Source organism: Xenopus laevis, chromosome 2L (genome assembly GCF_017654675.1).
Source record: "Xenopus laevis strain J_2021 chromosome 2L, Xenopus_laevis_v10.1, whole genome shotgun sequence".
Lineage (NCBI taxonomy): Eukaryota > Metazoa > Chordata > Amphibia > Anura > Pipidae > Xenopus > Xenopus laevis.
Genome location: NC_054373.1, coordinates 56,044,877 through 56,063,975, shown reverse-complemented (window position 1 = coordinate 56,063,975; position 19,099 = coordinate 56,044,877). Strand labels below are relative to the sequence as shown.

At 38.0% G+C, this 19,099-nt stretch overlaps 1 protein-coding gene across 1 annotated transcript in view; it reads right to left on the bottom strand.

The window, feature by feature from the left end:
• The window catches only part of syt6.L (synaptotagmin 6 L homeolog), a 207,393-nt gene that overhangs the window by 13,577 nt on the left and 174,717 nt on the right, over positions 1 to 19,099 (bottom strand). The window lies entirely within an intron of this gene.

Sequence of the window (19,099 nt, the reverse complement as noted above, 5' to 3'; positions counted from 1 at the left end):
GTATGGATGAGAATTTCCAATTTATGGTGAAATTCAAATTTTTGTGAATTTTTCATGAAAAAAATTCTTTTTTTCATGAATCTGTGATAGAATTTTGGTACGTGTTCACTGGAAAAAAGTGTGTCTTTTCTCCATATACATTGACTCCAATGCATATGGAGAGAGAAAAAAAAAACACCTATTGACTCCAATACATTTCGCATGATAAAAAATGCAGCATAAAAACACCTATGGACTCCAATACATTTGGCAAAATGTTAGCATTTCACACATTCTTCGGTGAAACAGGGAAGTTTTGCTCATCACCACAAATTTGTGGAAAAATTGAAAGACATCAGATGATTTTTCTTATGTCTTTCTTTAGCAGAGTAACATCAGAAGAGTTCTCAGTTCTTCTGACATGTTCTCTCTACTGTATCATGGTCTGAAATCTGACCAGCAGGTGGTGCTGTTGGACAATTCATTAAAATTTGCAGTTTAAAAAAGCTTCATACCTTGAAAATTTAAAAAATTATGTAAATTCCAAAAGTGCTTAGAAGAGCATTCTGAGTAGTTTTACATTCCTTTTGAAGAATAACATTTCATTTAAAGCAAAGCACAAGACAAAAAGTTATAATTCTGTCTACTGATGAATTTGAATGCAGAATTATTTTGACAATGAATGGGCAAGTGAAAGAACATACAATTTAATAGGATTACTTCATTCAATTCACAAAATCATGTGAAATGTTTTATTGAGTTCACTACAAATTTAGTTGCAATAAATATAATGTGAACTCCCTACTGTTCCACTGCCTACTGCATATTTTTTAACAGATTTGGGGTGACTTTTACTTTTCCTGAGCATGGTTGTATTAACATGACCCTTTAGTGCTTTTTCCAGCATCCCTAACACTCCCCCTTTCCGCATGTTTTTTTTTAATGTTTTTTATTGATGCTGTAAAACAAACATTATAATAAAATTGGTATTTATCAATTTACGATCGTCTTTACAGCAAATTGGTTGATTACAAAACAGTGAAGGGAAGTTACAAATTTCAAACACACATCAATACATTTTGTGCAGATGGCAAAGATAGTTTAGTAGACAATTCCATATATTACAGATCCCAACCTTTCATATGTAAAAGACTGAAACCTGTGAAGACACTTGCTATAAAGATACTGGAGGATTTTTCACTAGTAACCTTGTTTTGTAGTAAGGAGTGTATTGGAAGCAACGTAAGATTGATTGTCGCTTATTGTTGTCAAGTGCATCAATAATACAATAAAGCATTTTGCATGTTTTTCTTTCTGTAGTGAGACTTCCAGCCATTCCATGTAAAACAAATGAAATAACTTGCTTTTAAAAATCTTCAATGAGGGAGGTTGTTTCTTGATCCATATTTGTAGGATTGGTTTGCGGGCAACTGCTGATATGATAAATAGCAGTTTTTCTCCACGTGAATCTGGTGTTTGCTAGGGTGAAGATACTATGGGTTACTGATTCTACCTGGTACTTTGGAACCAGGGATAGTCTACTTTCCTTTACCATATCACACTTATTTCAGATGGACATTCTTTTAATATACCATCTGTATTGTAGTAATCCCAACCTGTATAGTAGGTACTACTCAGCAAAGTAAGCTACACTAAATTGATTGTCATTTGTAAGTGCCAACTTGGAAGCAGTACTTTTGTAGTGTATAAACTGTGATGCCCATGGCCTATTCACATTAATCACATTCAATTGCCTTTAACATGATTAATGTTTTTCCTAATACATTTTTATCAGAACAGTTTTTAAACATTATCTTAGAATGTAGATTATTCAATTAGCTTGGAGAGCTGCTGCATTGGCAACCTCTGGAGGGGATCCTTTAGAGAATGAAGTGTCTACGTCGAGTGCGTTTTTGCTACTTCGACTTTAAAGGCAGAACGCAGATGTCCAAAGTGTGCAGAGCCTGGAGTGAGCTTAAGAGCCTATTTTCTTGGCTCATCTGGTAAAATATAAGCATTATCATGAAATGTAAGAGCCTGGAGTATCAATTATATATTTCTCAACAGGCTAAATGTAGTCTAATCCTAAATTTGCATTCAACCAATTAGTGAAATCAAACTACATTTCAAAAAGGGCTGATAAGGGAGAAAAACAGATATTTTGCCAAAAATACTCTGAATTATGTGGCCTTTTAGCTGCACTTTTCTGTGCTTTATTTGTTTTCACTTTGTCTTCCAATAGTTGTATTTTGTTATAAGTGCACACACACACACATGCATTTACATGTATCTAATATTACTAGAAGCATGAGAACAAGGTATGTAAAACAGGGTCAGAAAAGGGCAAACAAATGGAAAAGCCCCATGCAAGATAATGGGCTCCCCTTTTTTCATTCAGTCATCAGAAAACCCAATAATAACCCAACTTTGGTAGCAATGCACTGCCCCACTGTACTGGCTGGGCTGCAGAGACAGTCTGTTGTCACTATGAGGAGTCAAGTGTTGGGGGGGTAGAGCCCCAAGTGATTGTGCACTAACTAGAGATTGGAGCACTCAGGAGTAGGTTTGTGAGAACCTATAGGAGATGTAGTAAGACATGCTTGGGGGAAGATTGTGTACTCTATGCTGGACACTACAGAGAAGCTTTATTGGGAGAGGGGATCCTCCTCAATGACTAATGGCACTCTGCTAGTGCATTTCCACCTGACAGTTACACTGGAAGCTTCTGGAGAGGGAATGCTGTGTGAAGAGGATGTGTGAGGATCCTCTACAGAGGTGTTAATGTACTGATGAGTTTGGCTTCCAGTGCTCCGGTCTGTCAATCTGTCATCCCTGTGAGGAGATGTTGAATAAAGTCTGCCTTGGTTCATTGCACCACAATGTGAAATGTCTGCTTCTTGCAGCAACGGCCTATCTAATATCCTTTCTTGTGAAAAGAGTTTACCAACCATGGGTAGCCCTGATACAAGTTGTTTATTAACAAACGTCTTAAAAAAGTTAACAAGTACAACCATCCAAAACTTACTGTGAACTTTTTGTATACCAAACATTAAACTTAGCAAACCTATTCTAATGTATCCTCCCGGAGGACTGACCCATAGCCCAAAGCCTGGTTTCTGCCTTTTTTTCTCAAGTACCCATCTGGGGCTGACCACCTTTATCAGGACCCCAGGCCTACCCAGTTACCCACTCACCTTTCCAACTACCCATTTCAGTTGCCTTAGGGCTCAGAGTCAAACTACTCCCCAACTGCAACTAACCAGTCCCACTATAACTGGGGGTAGGATGGGACATTGATACCACTGCTGATCCACCTACCTGCAGCCCGGACCTGCTATCCCTAGAGCCTCCCCTTTTTCCTAAGCCCAGAAATGCCACTAACAAATATCAACCACCAAAGTGGGGCAGGCCCTCCTAGCCTTGTCAGTCCCTGCTTCCATATGTTCCTATAGGTCATTAGGCCCCAGCATAAAGGTCTGTACAGTGAACTAAAAACATAGACATGCAACACAATAAAATTGTATTGTTTTGCTTTTTATTTTTGATAGATGGTTTTTGAAAGTGAAAAGAAGTCGGCGAGCACTCCACGTCCACCCAGAAGTTTAAAACGAAGAATTTTATTTCAACAGGTCAAATATACTCCTGAAGCTTTTCGTATCCACGATACGTAGTCATAGGCGTATCGTTGGATACGAAATGTGTCAGGACTATGTTTGCTTTTAACCTGTTAAAATAAAATTCCTCGTTTTAAACTTCTGGGTGGACGCAGAGTGCTCGCCGACTTCTTTTCAATTGCAAATTACCTCAAGCTACGGGCACGGGGCGATGCACCTGGGCCACCCTCTTCATCTGGTGAGTGCGATCTCCCCCGCTTATTACCCTCATTATTGTCAGAAGGAGTAGCTGACCCAAGAGCGGGACCCGGGGTATACACATACCTGGGTCACTGTATCTACCGGGTGAGCATGCAAAGCCTTATTACACTTTAGCGGTAACCCTTTGACGGCCGCTTAACATTCGTTTTGGACGCACTGAACTAAGCAAAACTTTTCTGAATTTTTTTTATACCATTTCACTTTTATAAATAGGCCCTGTAAAACTGTCTTTAAGGCAGATTGTGCTCTGTACTGTACATGAAACCAGTAAGAAAGGTGAATATCCATTAGTTGACTATATACAGGGCAAACAATTTAAAGGGGTTGTTCACCTTTAAATTAACTTTTAGTATGAGGTAGAGGGTGATATTCTGAGACAATTTACAATTGGTTTTCATTTGTAAATATTTGCATTTTAAGAGTTATTTAGCTTTTTATTTAGCAGCTCTCCAGTTTGCAATTTCAGCAACCGGGTTGCTACAGACCAAATTACCCGAGCAATCATTCATTGATATCAATAAGAGACTGGAATGTGAAACTGGAATATGAATAGGAAAGGCCTGAATAGAAAGATGAGTAATAAAAAGTAGCAATAACAAATTTGTAGCCTTACAGAACATTTGTTAAGATAAGCTGTAAAAAGTCATACGAAGAAGGCAAATAATTCAAAAACTATAAAGATGAAAAAAAATCAAGGCCGATTGAAAAGTTGCTTAGCATTGGTCGTTCTATAACATACTAAAAGTTAATTTAAAGGTGAACCATCCCTTTTAAGAGAGGCACTGTGTTGGCAATTGTGCCTTGTGAAGCAAATGCATTGACATTTCCAGTGGTGAATACAAATCTTATTATTATTATCTTTATACTTGCACAGCAGTACTGTTTGTCAGTGGAATTTTTCAGACATTAGAAATCCTTGCCATAAGGGTTATAGAACATGGGGTGTGTTATATGCCACTGTTTCAGGCTAAAAATGTCAGTAGTCACCTCTTCCCAGAGTAGTCTATGCCATAGCCACTGCTTAAGGCACAGGTAACAGTGACAGTAATTTAGGTGCCCCGATCATCAAGCCAAGCACCAAAAAGAACAATTTTATTCACTTTCTCTGTCCTGCCAGCATCTAAAGGAAATAGGATTACAGCTCAAGTATCACATTTTATAAGGATAATCCACCTTTGGTTCAACAGTCACTCCTCACAGCATGCACTGCAAGTAGAAAAATGTGTCTGAATTAGGAAAGATACATTTGTTGTGAACTGCTTTATTTGAGTTACTATTATCAATACTGATAAAGTGTCTAGGTAGTGACATACAATGAGGGAACTCAAGCAGCAGATATTTACAGTATAATATACTGCCACATGTAATACTGATATTTATTATACCTGAAAACTTTGAATGGATTTATATCTTTTACAAGACCCTGTTTGTGCTACAACCTTTTGATTCTTATTCTTTCCCAAAAAAAGCATTTTCAAGAGTTTTATATACAGGACATAATTATTAATACCATGGTAAATAGTAATATAGTAACAAGTTAGGTTGAAAAAAGACACACTTGCATCAAGTTCAACCTTTTAAGTCTATATATAATCTGCCTAACTTCCATAGGAAGGCAAAAAACCTTTTTGAAAAATTCCTTCCTGACTCCAAGGGGCAAATTCACTAAAGGGCAAATTTTCGCCAGCAAAGGCCCCGCCACACTTCATGCCACTTCGACAGGTGCAAACTAGCTACCACTACACTAATTCACTTAAATAAGAAGTTGCGTCTAGGCAGCCAAATGCTGGCGACATTTTCGATAACGTTAATTCTTCAGCGCGAACATTTCTGGCTATCGAAATTTCGTTAGTACTCTTAGGTCAATTTGAATAGGGTAGGTATATATCGGTCGTATAGACGTCTTTATTAGAGATGTTGGTGCAAATGTTTGAAGCGCCCACTTATTATTACAAATGTCCAAGGAAGCAAAATAAAGACAAACGAGATCCTCTAATACCCTAGACATGAGCCCCTCAAATGGTTGGGAAAAAAATGTTAACACAAAAATCTTTAATAGTTAGTAGTTTTGAAGGAAATCCTGCTTTAAAATATGAAAAAATGCCAACTTTTTTTTAGAACTTTTATGACTCCAGCATACAGGATATGATGTCACTGACATAAGATTGAGGAGGATTTAGCTTCATCTTATTAGTTTGCCAGGTCTAAGGTGGTGAAAGAAACTCTGGTGAAACGGTAAAATTCGCACTTAAGTGAATTTGAGGAGTAGCGATCACGTGCCTGGCAATAGGGCGCGAAACTGCAATATCGACGGTCTCTTTCACTTGTGAACTGTCTACACCTGGTAGTAAAATCAACCTTTAGTAAATCTGCCCCCAAGATGGCAATCGGACCAGTCCTTGGATAAACTTGTACTAAGAGCTATCTTCCATAACCCTGTATTCCCCTCACTTGCTAAATAGCCATCCAACCCCTTCCCAAAGCTATCTAATGTATCAACCAGTATGACTGAAATACATGTAGTAATAAGTACATGTATTAACAATAAAGGACAATAAAAAGATTTCTACACCAGGAACCAGCGGTAAAGGGATCAGGTCATGAGGATTAGACTGGATTGGATCATTAATCAAATGCATCTCTGTGTTGATTTCATAATAGAAGAACAATAAAATATGAAGATTTCTAGCACAAACTTGGCATAGATTGGACATAAGTGCCTGTGCAACATTATTTCAGGCCTTTTAGGATATGTACAGTATATTAGTCTGTGCCACACTGAAACTGTCAGATCAAGCTACTTGCTCTATTACATATGTCTTCATTATCGAACTGTGCATATAAATTACTTCTAAGGAAGCACAAACATTAATCCTTAAAGGATATCGTTCTCTAAAATCTTTAAAGGAGCATTAAATATATTATTTTTAAGGTAAACAGCTGACTTTTGAAAAGCCTCTTCTGTATTTAAGCACGTGAGGTCTATAATCCTTCACAGACTCAAAAGAAACTAGGAATAGGAAGTTAAACTAAAACATGCTTTTCCTATAATATACAACTAATGCCCAGCAGCAGGACAACTTGAAAAGAAGAATATCATTTTGTTAAAGTCATGCACTGCTTCTACAGGGGAAACAAATGGTAAGGATCGAATTCATTATTCTTGTCTCTGTCCTTTGTTCCCGTCCTAAGTTTTTGCCACATTTTTTTTTTTTTTGAACAATGATTTTGAAAATTTGGAATTTGTTAAATCTAGGCTTTTGGAGGACATAATTTTTGCCACTTTTAAAGTGTTTTGTGAAATATTTTTAGCTACATATCCAGGAATTATTTTTTTGGCAATGATCTTGAAAATTTGGAATTTGTCAAATCTATGTTTTTAGAGCACGTGTGTGCATTCTATTAATACTACACTGTCTGCATTTGGCAGTACGGTATTCTTGAGGGGCAGGTGGGGGGGGGTTCTTGTAGGTATACCTCTTTTTGCCCATACCCTACATGATATTACCCATCACAGCACAGGCTGCAAAAGAGCCCTGCAGGCAGTACTTTGAACCTGAGTAGAAAGAACCGACGCACACCCTTCACCAGATCAGCCCGGTGCACAATCCCAAAGGATCCGGCAGCCTCCCTTATGTTAGAGCACAGAGAAGGATCAGCACACAGACATTCAATTGCAGTGTTACCTGCTCGTTTATTGTGCGGACTGCGACGTTTCGGGGTCACGCCCCTTTGTCAAGCGCTCGTTTATTGTGCGGACTGCAACATTTCAGTCCGCACAATAAACGAGCAGGTAACACTGCAATTGAATGTCTGTGTGCCGATCCTTCTCTGTGCTCTAGTACTTTGAACCTGCCATTACTGCATTTTGTACTAAGCATTGGATTAAGTGTAGGGCACTTCCTGACTCCGAAAGCACCTGCTTTTTAAATGCGCACTATGGACGGTTTTGCACCCCATAATGCTATAACATTTGCGCTCAGGGTCATAGTAATCACCTTACTATGGGGCAAACATATACAGTAAAGGCATGCTCACATTGTACATAGAAATGTGCCTTCACATTAAAAACTCTAACTATTATTACACACTGGTACCCAAACAGTCTACAGCCCATAAAACATTGTTTCATCCTGATAGTTGGTTCTGACACCAAATTAAACAAAAGTAGTTCACCACTAAGCGCTGTAATCTAACAAAGTGACATGTCAGAGTTTCTGAAACAGTTTTTCATTTGATTCCAGTTCCTGCCTGACCTTGATAAGTGACTGTTACAGCTCATTTGTCAATCTCCCAACACCTTCAGCATATTTCTGTCTGAGTTTTTTATTCGTTTCTTTTTGGGTTTTTTTGTAACTTTTAAAGTGGACCTGTCACCCAGACACAAAAATCTGTATTATAAAAGTCCTTTTCAAATTAAACATGAAATCCAATTTCTATTTTTTATTTAAGCATTCATAGCTGTTGTAAGATCATTTAAAAATCTCAGCTGTCAATCAAATATTGTCTGCCCCTCCTCTATGCCCGTGGCATAGAGGCGGGGCAGACAATCACTTTCACTTTCCATTCAGCACTTCCTAGAGGTCACTGCTCTCCACACATTCCCCCTGTTCTCTTTACCATATAACTGTGTGGCCAGGGCATGGAGATGGACATCAGGTCCCCCATTCTGGTGCACAAACAAGATTCTGAGATGATACAAGGCTTGTCTTAATAACAGCGTCCACAAAATGGCTGCTGCCTGCTTGCTATAATTTTGAAATCCCAGACTGAAGGAAACAAGATTCAAATAATTTATATAGCGTAATTAAAGTTCATTTTCCTTGACTAATCTGATAAAATAGGATTTTGAATCATTTTTTTGGGTGACGGGTCCCCTTTAACTGCAGATGTCAGAATAAATCCTCCATGCAATATAGTGCACTGATAATGTGCCTTATGTTGGAGAGTCAGAAACATACGAGTAACATATGGTCAAACATTTCTTAATGCATCTGCTGCATACACCGTGCTGCACACCATTTATTTATTGGCTGAATCATTTACAATCTCCCTTTTAATACATTTTTTTCCAAATGTGTTCTATTGCTGTATTATTTTAGCTACCCTTTATGGAAAGCAAACTAAATAATAAATGCAGATTTGTCCTTTCATCTGGTTATATTTTCTAGTGCTTCTGAACAGGTTGCAACCCCCGTGTATATTGCACAAGATTCCAAATGTGAACATACTAACCTGAGAGCACAACACGTCATATAGCATTATTGTGTATTTATTGCAGGAATGTCATGCACTTTATGTTTCAGCCCAAATAGCCTTCCTCATGTTTATTCACCTGAGGAAGGTTATTGGGCAAAGCTGATATTCTATGGAAGTAAATGAAGATAAAGAGATTTATATTAGTACAATGGTGGACCCTAAAGTCAAATAAGTGACTATTTTTTCCATTTGAATCAAGACCCCTAACAGCAGTCATGGGTATGGTTCCCAAGTGTAGGCACCCCTCCTTGAAAGGAAGCTCAGCAGTTGTGGAAGCACTTGGTTTTATTTTTGGCTTCATGGTCAGTAGACTGAAAGGTTGGGAGGTGGGAGGGAAGAATCAAAGACATTACCAAAATAACAACACCTGCTCCACTGATCTATAGGTAGTAGTTGGAAGTCATTTATTAATTTTTACTGTATTTATTACCCCCTGCTGAGCTCTAAATACAGTGCAGGCCCTGTCTTATACAGAACATTCCTGCCCGATACAACTAAGACTAAAGAACGAATCAGCAAGACATTTTAATTTTAATATGAATACAGAATTTTTTTTTCCTGTGAATAACAGGCTCATGACTTATACTAGTCCTTGCTTTCACTCAAGTGATGTATAACTTTGTCTCCCATAGACTCCATTTTATCCAAATAATACAATATTATAAAAAGTATTTCCTTTTTCTCTGTAATAATAAAACAATACCTTGTACAGGTAAGGGACCTGTTATCCAGAATGCTTGGGGACCTGGAGTTTTCCAGATATTGGATCTTTCCGTAATTTACTAGAAAATCATGTTTAATTAAATTAAATAAACCCAATAAGATGGTTTTGCTTCCACTAAGGAGTCATTATATCCTTAGTTAGGATCAAGTACAAGGTACTGTTTTATTATTACAGAGAAAAGGGAAATCATCCAAGGAAATCATCAATCCAATCCAAAAATTGGATTATTTGGATAAAATGGAGTCTATGGGTGATGACCATTTGTAATTCTGAGCTTTCTGGATAACGGGTTTCCGGATAATGGTTCCCATACCTGTACTTGATACACACTAAAATATGATTTTTCCTCATTGGAAGCAAAACCAGCCTATTGGATTTATTTAATGTTTAAATAATTTTCTAGTAATCTAAAGGTATGAAGATCAAAATTATAGAAAGATCAATTATCCAGAAAACCGCAGTACTCTGGATAACAGGTCCCATACCTGTACTGCTCCTAATCATGGCTTTATATCCCTCAAATCAAATCTTAGAATTTAACCTTGTAATTCTAATTGGTTCAGTGTTTAGTATTAACTGGCACAATCAATGGTTGCATTTTTCTTTGTTTTAGTATACAGGCCTGGCTAACCTGCAAATGGAATGTGGGGCTCACAAAAGGGACAATGTTTTAAAGAGGTCACATTACAATAACATTTTAGTTTCCCATAGGCATTGATAATCTAAGATGATTTGCATTTTGAGTTACATTTTTTATTATTATTTTTATTATTTAAAATATTCCCTTGTTGCCATGCAACTTATTTTGATTTGCAGCTTCCCAGCTATATGGCAGCTCACTGACCTTAGCAAGCTGGTCTGAATATACTCTCAAAGTTCCTTAGATTACTAAAATATGCCAAAAACAATAACAAATTACTTTTACTCCATCAATAACAACAGATAAGTGATAGACTGTACCTGCTTTATAAATATACATTCTTATCACTAATGATGCCCACAATTGAAATAAACATTACTTAATTAAATTAACTAAGCTTATGGTCAAATGGCACAATTATAGCTTTTGGTAGGACTTCAACTGGTAGTGCTATTTTACTACTGTACTGAACTATAATACAACTCTAGCTCCAGTGTTTCAGCATAACTTTACTGCTTTTCACACACCTGCAAAGAATGTATCTTTACTTGGCAAAAAACTCAGAGCATGCTAATATCAAATATTTTCCACATTGTTATACCTTATTAAAAACCTAAGCACAAATGATAGAACACTGTAATAAACATGGAGAATGGAGCAGTCTAGCACTACATAGTGAGCCTGCTTCCATGTTGGGTGCACATTTAGGGGCCGATTCACAAAGGGTCGAATATCGAGGGTTAATTAACCCTCGACATTCGACTGGGAATTCGACTTTTGACTTTGCTTTAACATTTTTCCACATTGATGCATAATAACACATGGACATGGGCAAAAGGTTCATTACATCATAATTAAATTGTTGCAACTATCTGTGAAGAATAGAACCCATTACAAAAGTGCTCTTGCATTCAATTGCTACTAGAATTGTTTGCCAATTCTACTTTGATGCATGAGAACCAAGAGCTACAGTGTGTTGGCTTGACTATTTGGTTTTATCATGGCCAGACATGCAGTAACTATCTTGAAGTTGGGTAAGAGTGATGAGAGTGCCTGAGCTGTGACTGGGCAATGTTTTTTGGGGTTAGGTGTGCTGTGACAGTGTGACTGGAGGGGGGGGGGCGCCAAATGAAGCACTTGCCTAGGGTGCCAAAATAGCTTGGCCCATCCCTGTAAACACTCCAACAATTTCTACATCCCCCTAACCACAGTTTCCCAGCCTGAAATGGATATTGCATAAACAAAGATGCCTGTTTTCTAGCAGTCAGCTATACAAAACTCATGCTTTTATTGCTATTGTGCCAGGGAAGATTTGCTGAATCAGATGAAACAGTGCCAACTGGCAGCCTTTCCTCCAAGCCAGACCACATACTCTTGTACTGAAATATAAAGTGGGATAGAAAGGCAGACTGAGTATAATTCTTTGTAATTAAAGCTTACAGTTCAATAATTCTTATCTTCAGGGAAATGTCTTTCGTAGTGACATTAACTCAAACTGACAAAATGTCAGTAGAATCCCAGGGAGCAGTGGGAAGTTGTTGGGGTTAAACCTCTGACAGTCGTAGAGAACAGGCTGGCTTTACAGAATTTCTATCTATATATCTAATGAGCAGCCATGCCTATATCACTGTACATATCCTATTTATAAGTAAACTTTGATATTTTCATGGACACTTAAGAAAACACATTAGCATATTTGTATGTTTTAATGATTCATTTTGTATGTTTGTAATAATACATTTAAAAGAGAATATTAATTGGACATTTGTATAGTACTTCACAAAATGTCAGTGAATCATTTATATGAAAAAGTGGGGGAGTTTATGCAATATTAGAGAGGCAAATCCTCTGGATATTGTGAATTTAAATTACTTGATTCTTTTACAGGGCCATACATTGTAGTCATTGTAATTTAATAAGTAAGCACCGGGACTTGGCTAATATTGAGCTGTATTCTCTATTTTTAGATGAGTGATTTATGTTATATATAATATAACATGTTCTTGAATAGCAATGGAGAGTAGTAAGAGATGGAGTTCTGCAGCTGGAGTACCATAGATCTGAGATCCCTCCTTATGTTTTTAAGGACAATAAACATTACTCCAATCTATCGGCAATACTCTGAGTTAAGTACTGTCGAGAAAAAAGACAAATTATTTTATGTTTTATATCGAACCAGTGGCATTCTCTGTAAATGTTAGCAAAATGGCTCTGTATGTTTTCATCAAGGCATTCATCTCTGTGGAATGCAATGAAATTATAGATTCATTGATTCTATTCTTGTACATTTGGACAGATGTCGGTGCACTGAATCAATCATTATCAAATAGGTAAAGAGCTTTATCAGCAATTCACGCTTGCAAATAAGCTTACATGCAGCTGAGACTTGATCCAATATTTATACTTTATAATTATGTTCTCAGCAAACAATATTATGGAAATAGGGTGAGCAGTATCTCTGATGGGATTTCATACGTATCTGGATTAGAGGAGGAAAAAATCTGACGCTATACTGCTTGCATTAAGATTTGGAAATGTAGGATAGTTGGTTCAATTTAGAAGATGTATTATATCATTCTGAATATTGTTGTGCAGCAATAAACATCCCCGGAACACCTAAGGGTCTTTGTAACCGCCATAGTATCTTGTAGAAGGTGTATGTGCCAAACCAGCATTGTGGACTTGTACTGTAACTGTATACTAAACATAAACATGAACTTACTACACCAGAAGCCTATAAAACAAATTATTTATGCTTTCAATGTTTGTAACCATCTTGTAACTGTGTTAAACATCTGTGTAAGACCAAGACTATGCACATACTCTGGGCTGTTGTTGGGAGGCTAAGCTTAGGGATGGTCCTAAATGATCAAAACAGCCCAAGTCAAATAATTTCTGCCATAGAAGCTGATACAGCAAGACTTATAATCAGAATATGCAGACTGCACTGGGCCCTGTGTTGTCAAGTAATCTAATGTGGATTTTATAGTTTTTGTATTGTTTAATACATACTATACTTTCTTCAACTCTGCAGAACCAATAGCTGCAGCAAAATAATCCTTCAATGAGAATCCCATTTTATCTGTTTAAATCTGGCTCCATGATCTTTGTCCCTACCACTGGAGTTGGAAACATTAAAGGGGAGGTAAAGGCAAAAATAAAATCCAATATGAATCTCCACACAGTTGTCGACTGGTCTACAGGGAAACAAACAAAGCTGCCTGAGTTCTGCATGGCTGGGAAGTAAGGTGGGGGTTGCCCCCTGCTGTTCGTAAGTATGATCGTTTCCCTGCTGAGCAGCTAGGTAACGTCTGAAGTTTTATATCTACAGCAGTCAGAGCAAGTAAAACAAAGTGGGAATATCACTGCATACAATTGGGTTTCTTATAAAAACAGTACACATTTTTTAATTAGTATAGTATATTAGAGATATGTTACTTTTTCATTAAAGAAAGTAAAAATGGGATTTTATTTTTTTAACTTCAGTTTTTTATGCAGTTTTTACTAAAATGTTTCTCAGATGCCTCATTTTTTACTTCTAGCCCAAACCTGGATCCACTAGTAAAAGTACTAGTCAAGCAGATACATATTTAAACGGTTGGATATCGCTTAGCTCAAATGCATTTAATATAAAGCAATTTTGAATGCTAACGTAGCCTTAAAGCATTTGTGAGTAGCAACTAAATTTTTTTTATAAATATATATAAATAATGTAGGGATGTGTAAAATAGCCACCCCAAGTATTTTGTGCAGGCAGTCCCTCAATGTTATGGACACCTATTTGGGTCCTAAAATACAGTTGGGAGGGGTACTGTTTGCTCTTTCTGCTCTGAAGCCATGTTTTCAGTGTCCATTTTGTGCTGGCTCTAGCCTGAGCTAACAGGCTGAGTCTGAGTGGAACCTGATTGTTTTAGGATTAGTCAGGATAGGCTACTCACCATTATAGGTCACTCTAGGAGTGACAGATAGACAGGTTATTTAGCTGAGCAGCACAAGGCTCCGACGAGGGATTAAGATCCCGGGTACTAATAGCCCAGAAGTAGGGACTAAGTGTATAGGAACAGGGTAGATAGATTCCCCTCAGGTTCCACTTAGGGAAAGGCTGAAAGCTGGTTGTACCTTTATTGCTGCTGAGCACTTCCTCTTGCCTGTGGGGATTAATATTGACCAAAAGGTGCTGTGAGTATTGCTCACAGTATTAAACCCTGAATCCAGTTACAGTTGCACTACACCCTGCCTCCACACCGTTGCGAGGGCTCACTCCCTAAGATTACAGGTCTCATCCGGGGCACATTTATTGGGAGTGGAGCTCAATAGTGGTGTACAATACACACAATTTACTATAGCGCTACAATATATATATTGCTCACCCATTATTCACAGTGACCTGGGTGTATATACTCCTGTCCTGCGCTAATGGGTTCGCAAACTTTATCACTTTAGTTACAGATCAGGGAAAAAAGTTCAGAGTGAGAGATGGATTACATTAATTCCTGTGCCTGTCCTGTCATTCCTGCCACTGTTGAGCAGGACAGGACATTATCATTTCTGACAGTTGCATAACTACCAGACAGCAGACATAGTGACCGTGGGTGGTATGTGGTAAAAAACGGAAGACTACTGCACCAATATAAATTGTCTTTGCTTTTATTATAAATTAATATTCAATTTCCATGTAAGGAAAATTATATGTTAGTACAACTGGAGTATATTTATTCATCCATTTACACTGGAAATCTGTTTTGTAGTAATCTTTAGTTCAGAAGAATAGCTCTGCCTCCATGTAATGAGTTGATTAAGGCAATAGGGTGTGTTTCTTTTCCACTTTGCCAACTTAATGCCACTTTATCAATGGAAAGTAAAAAGCAGAACCCAAATTGCGGTTCCTCCTTGGCACAGCATTTCTTTTGTGAGAGTAAATTACTTTTGATTGAATCCAAGTCAAGCGTCAGACTCCTTATTTTTCCGTATCACTTTGATTGTGGGGATGGAATCAAACAGAGAAAATGAAATAACTCTTTCCAGCAGAATATATGAAAACATTTTTGTAAAATCTATAATTACGATCTATTTGATAAACATAGAAAAATATACCTGCATTTCGGAAAATTAAAGTGCAAATTAAGGCAAACTAGGCAATAATGTGGATCATGGAGGAGTAACTTCAAGGTTCTATAGTAGGTTTCAGCACAATATTAATGGGAAAACAAAATAAGGATGCACTAAATCCAGGATTTGGCCAAAATTCCAAGACTCTTTCCACCTGATTTCCCTAATTTACACATGTAAAATTAGGGTTTGGATTCGGTTTGGTATTCTGGCAAAATCCTAAAATAGTGAATTCAGTGCATCCCAAAATGACTTGAATAAGAAGCAATAAACTTTTGTATATAAAAATGAATATGAGTATAAATTGCATTCTGGCTGTAAGCGTTACTTCTTTGCATAACTGCATTTCCAGCTTTAACCCTTTAACTGCCAAGCACGTAGCTACTACGTGCTGGGAGGAAAATGCTCTGACTGCCAAGCACGTAGTACCTACGTGCTCAGCAGTAAAGGGTATCCTCGCTGCACCAGTGGCGCTTGCCGTCGTGCAGCCAGTCCTTTCTGTCCCAACCCCCTAGGCAATGAGCCAAGAGGGCTGCCACGCGGGTCCTGCGACGCAATCGTCACAGGACCCGACTTTGCACCTGCTCCGTCGCAAAAGTTATATATACCTTCCAAAAGTATATGGTTTTCAGGGGTCACTATAACATTTTGTAGCTTTTATCCCATATGAAACTGGTAATGTTTATAAATTAGTGTAAATGTATGCCATCAAATAAGTATGCACAAGGTAGATTTTGGGGTCTTTACGTGCCATGTACTTAGATAAACATATGTACATTTGGGCTTCAAACTGTTCAGTAGATCCCAGGCATTCATATTTAGGATGTTTTATCTTGGTAAGTAATAGTATGTGGAAGATAAGACGCTGCAGGGTGGAAGTTTTGGGGTGATTTTTGGAAAAGTTACCAAAATCACCAGGTTTAGGAAATGTTTGCAGCTTGACACTTTGGAGTTGAAATACATGCATACCCAATATGGATTCAGGGGAATAAATGGTTTTCTGGGGTGAACATACTTTTTCTATCTTTGCCCCTCAAAAAATGCTGTAAATGTGTTGATTTTGCAGTTCCTGAAATGACCATATGGGGTGTGTCTTCATTTTGGAGCCCCTATACTTAGGTAAACCTATATATATTGGACATAAAACTGTTCAGTGGACCCTGGTTGTTCATATTTGGGGTGTTTTATCATGGTAACTAATATTATGTGTGAGAAAAGATGCTGTAAGTTGGAAGCGTTAAGATGATTTTCGGAAAAGTCACTAAAAGCACCAAATTTAGGATTGTGGCTTGGTGCTTTGGAGTAGAAAGACATGCATACCCAATTTGGATTCTGGGGAATGTGTACATTCTGAATATATATATGGTTTTCTGGGGTGAACGTACTTGTTTCTACCTGCCTGTCTTTTTTGCTTTTTTTTCATTTTGTGCCCCTGATGAAGACCGATACATGTTCGAAACGCGTAGGGCAAAAGATTGGATTATGTAACTTTTTTTTAATAATAAAACAGTTTTCATATACAGCGTATGTTGTCCAAGTTTTTCCTTTTTTGAGACCTGTTGAACCTATGATATAATTTTAAAATGTAGTTTAAAAAAAGAAAACCATGTATATAGTTTATATGCTAATATGGTAATTAAAAATATAGAGAATTGCCAAGTCAACATGGTGACATATACAGTATTTTTATAGAAAATGCAAAAGTCATTATTATAGATGTAACTGAATATTGTTTTATGAGAAAATTTCAACCTCCACTCATTAACGATGGTTCGTATTAATCTGATCATTGATGGCATGGTGGCAACTTCTTACAGCTCCAATGAGCATAGAGTTCACATTACCAGGTTGTGTTAATGCCACGGATAATTACCGGCCCTATAAACCTATCATAACTTAATTCTATCTAGTGCCTTCCTGCAAGCAAGCGAGTGACATTCTCTTTATGGCCTCAATGTAGCAGATATCTATCACTTTGCCACTAATCGTATTTTTTTTTTTTTTAACTCAGGTGAGATTTTTATTTGGTATAAGCAATTACACACACAGGCATAACAAACCTTACATTAGCATACATAATTGACAGGTTATAAGAAACAACCGTGATAAGGCAACATCAGAAAAAAACAAGTTATCCACGTCACAGAACATCCTGTAAACCTGTCAGTTTATACATTCTCCAGTATCCACAGCTGCCATACTTTCAAATACTGATCAGAGGTATTGTTACGCTTAGCAATCAATTGTTCTACATTACACATGTTTTGGACCGATTTTTCCCAGTCAGCATAGAGAGGGGGAAGTGGAGATTTCCATACCTGGGCAATGAGTCTGCGCGCTTGAAATAGAATTTTATGAAGTATTTTTTTTGCTGGGCGAGTCAACTGAGTAGGTGGGTCCATACCTAAGATATACCACTTGGGGTCAAGCGGGATCTCAAAACCCAGGATGGTGGTAATACGTTTTTGTATCCCAACCCAGTACTCCTGTAAAATAGGGCATGACCAGAACGTGTGCAGTAAGGTTCCCTCCTCAGCATTACACCTAATACAGATATCCGGAATATCCGGGTTGACCTTGTGCAGCCGAGAACGTGTATAGTATGCTCTGTGTATCAAGTACAGTTGTAAAATTCTGTACTTATATATGGGAGAAATAGATAAAGGGGTTAACAACACCTGGGCCCACTGTTCATCAGTAATATAGTCAATGGAGTGCTCCCAGCGCGCCCTTGCCTTGATAGGGATTCTCCGCAATACCAAAGTTTGTAATTCTTTGTAAAAGTGGGTGATGGAATGACGGGAATTTTCTGAGATCAATTGTTCCATTATGGAGGAGGTACCAAATTGTAGATGTTTAGATTTAGTCAGTCTATAAAGCGCAGCCCTTACTTTGTGGTATACTAGCCATTGAGATTTGGGCAATGAGTAGGTTTGTCGTAACTCAGTAAAGGAGACCATGCCATTGTCGGTCCAAACCTGGCCTACACACCAAATCCCTGCCTGGATCCATTCCTTTGGCTTGGAGAGTTTGTCTAGGGGGGTCAGTTTACTGTTATACCATAAGGGGGTTTGCAGTTCTAGTACCGCAGGATGGGCCAGTTGGAGAGACCGTTGCAGACAGAGTTTCTGGGATTCCACCAGGAAGCAGTCGCTCATCAACTGTTTAGTCTTATAAAGGTTCAGGGCCAGAATGGCATAGAAAGGAGGGAGATCAGACTTTAACAAACACTGCCATAGCTGAAACAAGGCGTCATCCGGCTGAGCCCCTTTCAGAGTGCGGATTTGTGCGAGTTGGGCCGCCAAGTAGTACAGGTGCATGTCAGGGAGGGCCATGCCCCCATCAGTTTTAGGTCTCTGCAGCGTTTTGATAGCTAGTCTACATCTGTTGTTTCCCCAGATAAATTGCCGAAAGAGAGTCTCTAAGTGGGCAAAAAAGGGGGTTTGGATCTTAATAGGCGCATGCCACAGTACATAAAGAAGCTTTGGGGCGATCACCATCTTTATAAGTTGG